The sequence below is a fragment of the Triturus cristatus genome, chromosome 1_2 (genome assembly GCF_964204655.1).
Source record: "Triturus cristatus chromosome 1_2, aTriCri1.1, whole genome shotgun sequence".
NCBI classification, from domain to species: domain Eukaryota; kingdom Metazoa; phylum Chordata; class Amphibia; order Caudata; family Salamandridae; genus Triturus; species Triturus cristatus.
The window spans coordinates 263,062,989-263,074,429 of NC_140580.1; the positions used below are offsets into that span (position 1 = coordinate 263,062,989).

Consider the following 11,441-nt stretch of genomic DNA (forward strand, 5'->3'; position numbering starts at 1 on the left):
CCGAAATACGGTTTGGCTGTTGTGATGTATTCGCCGAGGAATCAAGGCTGTATTGCTGTATTTATTCAATCACCAAATGAAAGAAGTTAAATGAAACAACGCAAGATTCTATGTCCAGACACCGAGGCGAGGATTAGGCATTTCTTTCTTCTTTTATTCGAATAGCAGCCGTTTTTTTAAACATTAACAACACAAGGACTTCATATCCCATGAATCCTCAGTAAAAAACATCAAGTTCTCAGTCAACAGTAACTGTTCAATCAGGAGGCTCCTGCCTCAATAACTAGATATGACCCTCGCCGGACTCACTCTTTCTTCGCTGCTGGCAGCCAGTGTCAGTTAAGTGCCTTTACTACTCTCTCAGACATGTATTCTTTAATCAAGGAATGTTGGTTTTATGACTTTAATTGGTTTTCCTTTCATCAAGCGAAGCTTCCGCTTAATGTCAGAGGCCATGGGAGCGCTTCGTGGCTTCTACGCGGCTGTTTATTGTTGTCAGGTGTTCCATGTCGAGTCTGAGGTGGAGTGTGCGGACGTCCGCCAGCCACCAGAGGGTGCGCCTCCTTCGTCCTTCTAGGACGTTCTACTTTCACTCAGCTGCTGGACGGAGAGCGCGTCAGTTTCAAACTGTGCTGAGCGCCTCCATCCGCATTGCAGAGTGCGTCTGTTTCATCCCCCGGCCAGCCTGGTATTTTACACCCCGTGGGGTAAGGGGTGTAGGCAATTTGTGCCTGACGTTGAAGCAGACGTGCCCGGGCTGATTATTCCCTGTAGCCCGTTAATATCAAGGGCGTTAGTCTGCATAAGCCGCGTGAGCCACATTAACCCTGTTGGTGCAGGGAGTTGGGGACTGCCATTTCACCATACCCAAAGCTCTAAACCCCCTCCCCCCCCCCCCTCCAAGGTACCCCGAATTCTTGGCCGGTCTGTGCCATATATATCCCTCTTACCTGGTGGATGGCCACTCATAACCTCCTACCTTCCTCCGTGTCTCGAACCCCTTGGGATACTTATCTTATGGAGGGTTTTAATGATTATTATGAGGAGGAGGAAGACATGCAATACTTCCCCATCACTGATGATTTCTGTGATGTGGTGGATGCCACCAACATCGGGGCGATTTCAGAAGTGGTGGCCCCTGTGGAGAAGCGACTAATGGATTTGGCACAGAAGTGCCTGCAACCTCTCACACCGAGGGAAGACCTCCCGGGGTCCTCCAACCCCAAACCTCCAGAGCAGGCCACCGCTCTCCCCGCCCCAGATGAAAACCCCTGCAAACGCCCCCACGATAAGGGCGTGGACCTGGATGCCTTCAATAGGCTAAAACAGGCGTGTTGGGAACCAAGCCCCCTGCCCCATCGGTGGAAGGTTTTGGGGGGCTTCCACCAACGGGGCAGTGCGCTTGGCTCCTAAGAATGCCTGTTTTAGCCTATCGAAGGCATCCAGGTCCACGCCCTCGTCGGAAAGTTCGGTGACCTCCCCGCAACCATTTGATGACTCCCCAACGGGTTCTGATGGCGATTCAGATTACGATCGTTCCTTATGTCCCTCTAACTCAACGTGCCAGGAGAACGGCCAAACGGTGGAACTATCCCGGGATCCCCAATTTGATCTCCTAGACCCCGAAGAGCTTCTTCACCCCCAATCTTCAGAACGGGTTCCCTGTGAGAAAGTGGCAAAGTATGTGGTTGGTACGGTAAGGGTAAGGTAGCGGTCACTACGTAAATCGATGTCCAGATCGTGACCTTCCTGACTAAGTATATGAAGGACCCAAAGAAGGAAATTGATCGATATTGATGAGCCTGCCAAGACCAACTTCTAGATGTCACAGGACCTTTAGTGAAGATCTTCGACATGGCATCGGGTGCTCTCATTCATCCGGATGTCCTCTTCAGTTGGGCGCAGAGAGCCATTATATTCCTTGGCAATGCCAACTGCACCATTTTTACTGAAAGGCGCAGATCTTTGCTCATCAAACTGGATCCCAAACTGGGGGAACTAGCCACATCTGAGGCAGGCCAGGTAGCTCAAGGGGGTCTCTTTGGTGATCCATTCGTGAAAGAACTTAGCAAATTTGTAGCCACATTCAGTTAGCTAGATAAGGCCCAATCTACAGTTAAACGCAATTTCATTGCACAGGTTTTCGGCAGGGCTGGCCGTGGTAGGGGGAGCTTGGCCGGCTGCTCTTTTAAACCCCGCCTCCGGCAGAGGCCAACAATCACAGAGGGGACTGTAGCAGGATTCATTTCGTTTTGAAGGATTCTACCCCACCAGAGGTCGAGCCCGAAACAAGAGACGGCGCAATGGTCCTCGTGGAGGAGCGAACTCCAGAGCCCACAGTAAGTTTGGTACTTATCTCATGTCATTGCTTGGGGGGCAGGCTGGCACAATTTCTGGACAACTGGAGGTCCCTTACGAATGATGCATGGGTGCTACAAACGGTTCAGGGGTTTTACGTGAAGTTCTATGGGTTTCCCCGTCCAAGCCTCCCCTCCGCTTAATTTTTCAGGCAGAGAGTCCAATCTGATCCATCAGGAGGTTCTAGACCTCTTGGAGAAGCAAGCTATTCGGCGATCCTCCCCAAACCCCAGTTTTTTTTTTAGCAATTTGTTCCTTGGTGTTGTGGAAATATGTAACCAGTCATCTGTGAAGAGCAGTATCTGTATTTTCTTGCCATTCAGAAGGAGGAGGGGGGGTGTCATTTCTACAGTCCATGAGCATAGTGGCCACTTCGTTGATATACAGGGAAAACAAAGTAGGCACGAGTACGCACCCCTGGCGCACTCCACGTTATATTGGGATCTTACTAGTTAGTTCACCGTGTTTGCCCCATCATATCTGGGCATAATTCTCCTCAACCATTCTTGCTATCAAGTTTACCAAATTAGTCGGACAACCCATACCTAACATGACTCTCCATAGCTTTTCACGGGGCACAAGATCAAACGGAGCACTCAGATCAACAAATGCTACTTATAATTCGTTTCTTTAACAACACGTACTTCCACATGAGTAATGCAAACCTGAAGGTCTGATCGCAAGTACTTATCTTGCTGAGGAAGCCCGCCTGGTAGAGGGACAATATGCCATTTTCATCAATCCAGACTTGCAATTTACAGGTCTCCAGGAATCCGGTCTAGTCCAGGAGCCTTTGCTTCTTTCAATCTATTATTCACGGATATAGTATCATTGAGATTAAAAACTAGTTTAATACTAGTAGTATTATAAGAAAAAGGAGTGTCTTAAAATATTAAAATTAGCACCTGTAATCTCTATAGAGCTACTATCCTCGTCCCTACCATATAGCGTGGAGAAGTGTCTAACTCCCTCCTCTGGCTGAATATGATGGTAGCAGGGAGTCATAATACTATCTAAGCTTCCGTGTGCAAAGATATGCCAGAAGGAGCGATTATCATTGCACCTTGCTGCTAATAGTAAGTCTTGCCTGTTTTTATCAGCCAAGTCTTGCATGGCGCTAGCAAGCACAACTTTGTATCTGCATCGTGCAAGAGCTCTCCCAGATTGGCTATCTTCACTAACTGCTCTCTTCAGGGCCCTTTTTCCTGATTTGCACTCAGAATTAAACCATTTGTGGTTTCTTCTGCCAATAGGTTTCTTACAAGTCATCCTTTTAGAAAAAAAGACTTTCTCGTATGAGTTGATAATACTGTCCCCGGTGATAGATGGGCACTATCTAAGCCAGACAGACAATGCACAAATATCTCTTGAATACAAATCATTATCGTTGAGGACCCTGGGCCAGGTAACTGTTCTCCAACTGTTGGCTACAAAAGGCTCCTGTTCAATTGGAATATGATTAAGTAAATTTACTTTAAGAAGAGCCGCCTCAATGTTTAAAAGCAGAGGGTTGTGATCACTATCGGACCTCAGAACGATCACCATATCCTCTATTAGTTACCAAATTCTAACATCTACTAAGATGTAATCAATGACGTGAGCTGGGGCCCGCTTATAAGTAGGCTGCTTATTCAAATCTAAGTGAGTCCTCCAATTACAAGCCCTTAGGCTCCTCTCTGTTACTAGGAATGCAAGCTGGCAGTTACAGTTGTGGAACGATAACTACCAGTATTCAATACTAAATTTGGTATGCTCCTAATCTTATCCTCCTCTTCGAGAAAAATATTCAGCAGAGGAGAAGGTTCGACAGAAACATTACATTTCCCAGCCACCAAAGCTTTAGTATTAGTTTGGTATACACCAATTAGGTCATCCAACAGGGATAGCACCATGGACTCCTTACCTGGTGATACAGACCTAGCATAAACCAAACATTAAGCACAGTCAAAGTTAAACCTGTAGGAAAGGTAAGCTGCATCCCTATTATATCAGCCAAGTTAATTGGTTACTGCTTGTATTTAGAGGCTATAGTGTTCGTCACAAAAATTACCTGTACCCAACTGGCTCTGCCTGATTTCCTCGGGGCAATCGCTTCAACGCTATGGGTCATATAGCAGTTAAAATACACCCTGTCCACAGCCCATGTCTCCTGGAAGATGCAAATATAATTTCTCTCTACAAAAGCAAACAAATCTGGACCAAAAAGCTTGGAGTAGATCCCCTCCAAATTCCAGAAAATCATAGACCAACCTGAGTATGCCCCATTGTTCTGCATAGTTATGCTTCTAGGGATCCCTGCCTCATGAGAGCACACAACGCCTGTATTAGAACAACAATTTCTGACAACTGGTTCTGGATTAGTAATAGTAGAAGAACCATTGATTGCAGCAGAGCCGCAATTAAAAGGTTCTACAACATTAGTTGTAGTTTGCCTTTGAAGGATAGGTGCATCATAATTTAAAACATTTTCCATAGGTGTATTAGTGGCACTACTGTTGGCAATAGACCTTGATCAGGAAGTAGAAACAGTGCTAGCTTTGTCCCTTTGACTATGTGGGCTAGTATTCAAGTGGGTGTCTACTCCTACAATACTTGGTTTTCAGCAGTTCCAACATGTCCTTTACCTGTTTAGGAACACATGCAATCTCTCTCTCTCTCTCTCTCGCAATCTCTCTCTCTCGCAATCTCTCTCTCGCAATCTCTCTCTCTCACAATCTCTCTCGCTCTCTCCCACCCTCTTCCCCCCCCTCTTCCCTCCCTCTCTCTCTCCCGCCCCCCCCCCTTTTTTTGGAAGGTATTGGATATCTCCCTATTGGAGAGTTATTAAAGATTATTAGCCATTAAAAATTATATTAAACTTATTTAATGTACTTTATAAATTTAATTTAATTTACATTTATAAGGTACATTAAATATGTTCAATATTATTTTTAATGACTAATAAACTGTAAGAACTTTCCAATCGGGAGATATCCAATACCCCCCCCCCCCCCCCCCCCCAAAAAAAAGAGAGGGGGGGAGAGGGAGAGATGGGGGGGGGGGGCGGAGAGAGATATATTGCATATGTTCCTACACAGGTAAAGGACATGTTAGAACTGCAGAAAAATAGTCAGGAATACCATATACAAACTTCCCCAAGCATCACTTTTCCCGTATTCTTACCTAAATTTCCCTCTTTCTGACTAAATCCCTATTTTCAGCACTGGTTTTATCCTTGGGGAGAAAGGTAATTAAATTATTCTAGAATACAATGAAGCCTATTTCGTCACCCGTTCCAAAGAACCGCCAAACTCACTATCCCCTTGGGTTACCCGACTTAAAGCTCAGAATGACTGCACAAGGTTTTTGTAAATTCAGTAATTATATTAATTTCTTAAAAACAGGTGCAGAAATACCTTCGTAGTCAAAAAAAAAAAATCAACAAGAATACATGTTAGAACAAATTATTCTGATGGCCAGACAAAGGGGAATCAAAATAATTCTATACAATTGTTCTTAAACTATAGTGTGGAAAGAAATCAGCAGGTTTTGTTTTTTAAAAAAAGGTTAAGACTCTTCTTCAATGACGAATTTTTCTGGTGTCTTTTTCAGGCATCACAAAGTCCAAATGGAGACAAGAACCAAGGACTCCCACGAAGGTAAAAAAAAAAAAAAAAAACTCTTTAAAATCATAGTGCTTGCACACATTACAGGATTATATTAGCAGGTATCTGTTGGTAAGTTGTCCTTTGCTATTTGTTAACTGCATGCTGAGTTCGTGAATCAAAGAGAACTTAACACAGGCAGGAACAAGTGAGACACTGGTGATGAAGCAAAAAAAATAAAAATTCCTCAAAGCAGGATCAAGCGCCGATCAGAGGGCAGTGGTTACCAAACAGCAATCCTTTTAAATCAAAGTAGCAGTTAAGTGAAAATCAGGCCCAGTAACGTGGGCAGACCTGGCTTTTGTAAACAGCGTGTTCCCAAAAGATGCCTGTTGTTTCTCACAAGAGCTGAAACTCTTGCGAGAACGCGATCTACATGCTTAGCATCATGACCATCAGACATTGTCCGGCATGTAAGCTTGGACCTGCCTTTCTTGCATCAAGATGCGCTACACACAGCATGGCGATTCATTGCTGTACATGTGCAGCAAAACAGCCATGACCATCTACACAATATATTAATCTACCTCTGTGAATCAGGACCAATAGGTCAAGGCTAGTGCCCAAAACCTATTCAAACTTGACCATGTGCACGTTTGTGAAGTGTGAATTTATTTCCTTTGTGAATTTAACCAATTTTGCTCCGGTTTTACTTTTACTAATTAAGGACTACTCCTCAATGTGCTAAATAAATATAAATATTTATTTTTGCCTAAGTCTGTCCCTCTAGAACATATCTCTAATGGCTAGTGTCATTTTATTTGCCTTGTTAACAGATACTTTAGGGAACAATTTTCAAAATAGGTGCAATCTCAGGTTCTCATTCTTAATTTTAAATAACTGCCAAGCCCACACATAATGTATGAATGTGCATCAAAAGCTTAGAAAAATCTAAATAGATTAATTCTGGAAAAGTACATGGCATTATCTCCACATCCGTATGTCGATTCTAACAGAGAAGTCCACCACAAATCTTTTTTGTTGTTGTCTTTTTCAAACAATCCGTAAACTACCAAACAGGAGACCAAAATCTGCACTTATTAACAGATAATAACCAATTAGTCACAAAAAATACTTGAGGTTGTTTTTAGAAAACATGATCTGAAATTCATATTATAGGTTCTAGTCTCTTAAAACATATGATACACCTGGGCAATGTCTACAAATGCCAATTAACTTGTTTGATAAAATAAAATGATTCTAATGCCTATCAAAAGAATCACATAAAAATTATATGAAGACAATTGTCGATATTTGCAGCAAATTAGAAGCCAGTTAGGGTGAAGACTGCACTTATTGGGAGCGTCGGCTACCTGCTCCTCATTCTCTGTCCTACCAGCAGCAGCCTCACTAATGCTATCCCTCTTTCTCCACACTAGGGTCTGTACCGGGGACGGTGCATGAGGCGTCCAGTCCCTTACAACCAAAGACAAACCAGAAGCATGCAGTGGAAGAGCTCAGCAGAAGGGACCCACCACTTCTTGTCAAAGCGAATGCTCTCCTCATAGGCACTGTTGGAGAGACTTGCACTCTTTTCTTTTTATGTCCTTGATGATGTGCTGGAAACAAAATTACCACACCCTACGTCACTTATCATCCTTGGAGATTTCAGTCTAAACAACCACAAAAAATGATCTTATTTACCTAGGTCCTTCATGATCACACACTACAAAACAACCACTTGTATTGTAGGCGCTCAAATGGCCACTAACTTGATTTAATTTTTATATTACAAAAAAAATTCATCCTCACGTCACCTGCAATTACCCTCTAACCATTATCTCTGCATTACATGTCAGTCTCCATCCCTCCCACCTCTGCCCTTCCATCAAACATACCTACAACAAATTGTAAACACTCTCCTACTGCCCTGATAGCATTCAAAAGTCAAACAGACAATGACCACTCCTCTTTACTTAATTCTTCTTCTTTCAATCAATTCAACAATAACCTCAAAACCTTTGTCTCTCACCGTCCCCTCCAAAACCTCTCCACGACAGATGTCCTCATCAAAGTCACGGATTAACTCCACCAAGACAACCTTAAGAGCAAAAATGTTCCTCACAAATGGTAGAAAAAAACAACTATTTACCATCTTGAATCCTACAAACATGGCTAGAGTCCCTAATATCTATACTAAACACTGTCAAATCCTCATGCAACCAAGAGCTAATCTCTTCATTACACTACTACCATCAAGGAGATGTCCGAGCATTCAATTCTTTCCGATCCCTCTTACACACTCCACACCTGTGAACACCTCACCTCTTGGCTTACAATACTTTTTCTGGCTCTTATTTCTCCTCTAAGATCTGGTAACTAGAAATAACCTTAAACACTTCTCAAGCTCTCGTCAGTCCTCTTTCAATTTGCCTACCTCTCCAATTTACCCCCCCAATCACTCAACTTTCACCAACTCTACTCCTGTAAAACAAATTTTTATAATCTGTACTGTCTGATCCATTCAGACCCCAAAAGAGAAAACTATTTTCCTTATCCTCTCGAGTCCTGACTTGTCTGGCATCTCTGTTTAATCATTTTGTACACACTGGTACCTATCCACACTCACACCTCTGCCAATAGACATTTTACAGCGATCAGCCCTATTCCCTCCCTTTTTGTATCTTCCCCTGGCAACATCATGTCATCCTTTGGTTTCTTCTATCATCCCTAGGCTCTCTGTATTCAAATAGTCTTCTCATTGGCTACTTTAACCCCTAAAGTTAAGAAACATATTTCAAACAGCATTAGAGCTACATGTCACTGGATTGCATGTCACGCATTCAAGATAAATTCATCGAAACAATACTCTATTTCCCTGTCATCGGACTTACTCCCCTTCTGTGTCCACTTCCTTAGACTCCCTGACCACAACATCCTCAGCCAGAAACCTTAGCGTATATTTTGATCCCACAACAAACTCAAAAACATTCATAATAAACACGGACTCTGCAGTATGATTCCTCTACTTAACATACAAACATCCACCTACACATTTCTTTGTATACAGTCATTGCACACATTTCCATATGAGAATTCAGCAAGCTTGACTTGTAGAAAAGCTTAGTAATTGATCTTCCTATATATTCTTTCACAGCACAAGTCAAAGTCCTTATTTTTCCTACTAAAATCGTCTTCAATCTTCCCAAACACCCACACCACCCTACATGACCAGGCGACTAGCTACCACCAAAAAGTAGATCAATCTGTGAGTTTCTAACCTTGGTCTACATGGCCTAGAATGGCACCAACTTATCTTTCCATACTCCTAACGTTCCATCTTGTAGCTAGCCAAAAACCTCCCTGTTACAACAATGCCTATATGTGCGTCATTTGTACCCCACTCCTATTTACGAGGCCCCTCTATACTGTATCTACTTTTACCCTGAGTTGCATGCAACCTCAGAGCTAAACATTTTCAAGACTGCCATAAAGAAACATCTAATTAAAAAAAAATATATATATATTACCCCCCTTCTCCACTACACTGCTAATACCAGTAGTTCTCACTGTAAATCTGTATACATTTATATATTGTTTTTGTAATGTGCTGTACCATTACCACTCACAATCCTTTCAATTCCTACAAAAGGTAATATACTTGGATGGTAATTTACATGGAAATCAATCAGTCAGTCAAAAAATGCTTATTTAGACCATACGTCTTTAACCAACATAAAAGCATACAGACAATAATCACCATATATATATATATATATATATATATATATATATATATATATATATATTCACTGAAAAAACCATAGGTTTCACACACGTTATAGTTAGGAATTAGCATTTAAAAAACCTTGCAAATTCACTTAAAAAACCATAGATTTCACACATGTTATAGTTAGCTGGGCATTTCACTCGTGAAAAACCAATGAAATTCCCCCGTTATAGTTAGGTCAGATAACTATAACTCGCGCGACCGCCACTCTATCACAAGGATGATGTCATCGGTGATGTCATGAGTAATGCCACTGACCATGTCATGAGTGATGTAATATGTGACGTCATGAGCACTGGATTGCGGGCGCGCGAGTTATAGTTATCTGACCTAACTATAACGGGGAAATTTCATTGGTTTTTCACGAGTGAAATGCCCAGCTAACTATAACATGTGTGAAACCTATGGTTTTTTAAGTGAATTTGCAAGGTTTTTTAAATGCTAATTCCTAACTATAACGTGTGTGAAACCTATGGTTTTTTCAGTGAATTTGTACGGTTTTTTAAATGCTAATTTATGTATTTATTTATTTATTTATGTTTTAAGTTTTTTCACCGTGCGCGTACTGTGCGCGCACGGTGCGCTTCGCGCACCGCGCGCCCACGTTACGTAGTGCGCGGAATTTTTCCGTTTGTAGCGTACGCTACGCGCACTCCGCGATTTTTCGTAAAAAAATTAAAATACATTTTTGCCCTTGGGGGTCCTTCTGGGACCCCCTAACCAAGGCTAGGGGGTCAGGAACTGTCCAGCCTGCCCCCTTTTCACGTTATCCACCTTTGTTTTTCACCCCCTCAGACTGCGAGAGACAAAATGGCGGCCGACACTTCCTGGTCCACCCATAAAATCCATTAAAAGCAAAATTTCCTAATATATGCAAGCTATTTGGGTCTTCCTTTGAGCCTTGTGAAGTTTATGCTAACCACCCATCAAAATACATAAAAATACAAGCCTTCTCATTTACACTTAAACTTTTTTGCAGCGATCATGATTCTCCCAACACATGCCTCATCCAGGAAGCGCTAACGGTTAAAAGTGCTACATATAGCTTGTGCATGAGTCCTGATGCCATATTTGATCAAAATTGGGTGTAAGATTGTTTTCCGATGCGACAAAACCTTTAGGCAATCAATTAAAATGTGCAAGTTGTTGCATTTAGTGTTGAAATCACATGTACATTGACCAGCAGAATCGATCATTACCAATTTTATCATGTTGTTGGCGTAACATGGATTAATACCAAATACTCAGCCATAAACATCAGTTTCTAAGCCAGCCGTTTGGTAAAATAAATCCATGTACGGACACCATTCTTCATTTTACCAGGAGGTGTGCATAAACTGGGCTGAGTTGTTCCCCTATAAATACTACCTATCTTGTTCTCTGGACAATTCCTTTCCTAGTGCCCTTAGTTCATTCCTCAAAGTCTATTTGGGAATTCTGAGGACACCTCTTACCCTTAATTTCCCTGGGGTGTGACTTGGCACCAGCCAAGGTGGCTCCGTAATTCATTAGCTCCACAGCATCCGTTATCTTGCCCCTGGAACTCCTACCTTAATCCGACCGACTCTGCTCCACAGAGCTTATCGGGGTGTCCACGATCAGCCGCTGCACCTCCAGGAGCAGATTGGGAATGGGGGATGGCATAGTGAAGAAGACAGCAACTCTGGAGGCCTGCAGGGGTGGAGTCGAGTGGCGGAGTGCGGCCTGAC

The 11,441-nt window shown here is 42.6% G+C and overlaps 1 long non-coding RNA gene across 1 annotated transcript in view; it reads left to right on the plus strand.

Annotated features, from left to right (window-relative positions):
* Window positions 1-8,497, plus strand: part of LOC146867135 (uncharacterized) — a 141,547-nt gene extending 133,050 nt beyond the window's left edge. The window contains exons 2-3 of the long non-coding RNA XR_014961082.1: window positions 5,950-5,996; window positions 7,382-8,497. This is a non-coding gene — a long non-coding RNA (uncharacterized LOC146867135). The remainder of the gene's footprint in view (window positions 1-5,949; window positions 5,997-7,381) is intronic.
* Window positions 8,498-11,441: the final 2,944 nt, after the last annotated feature.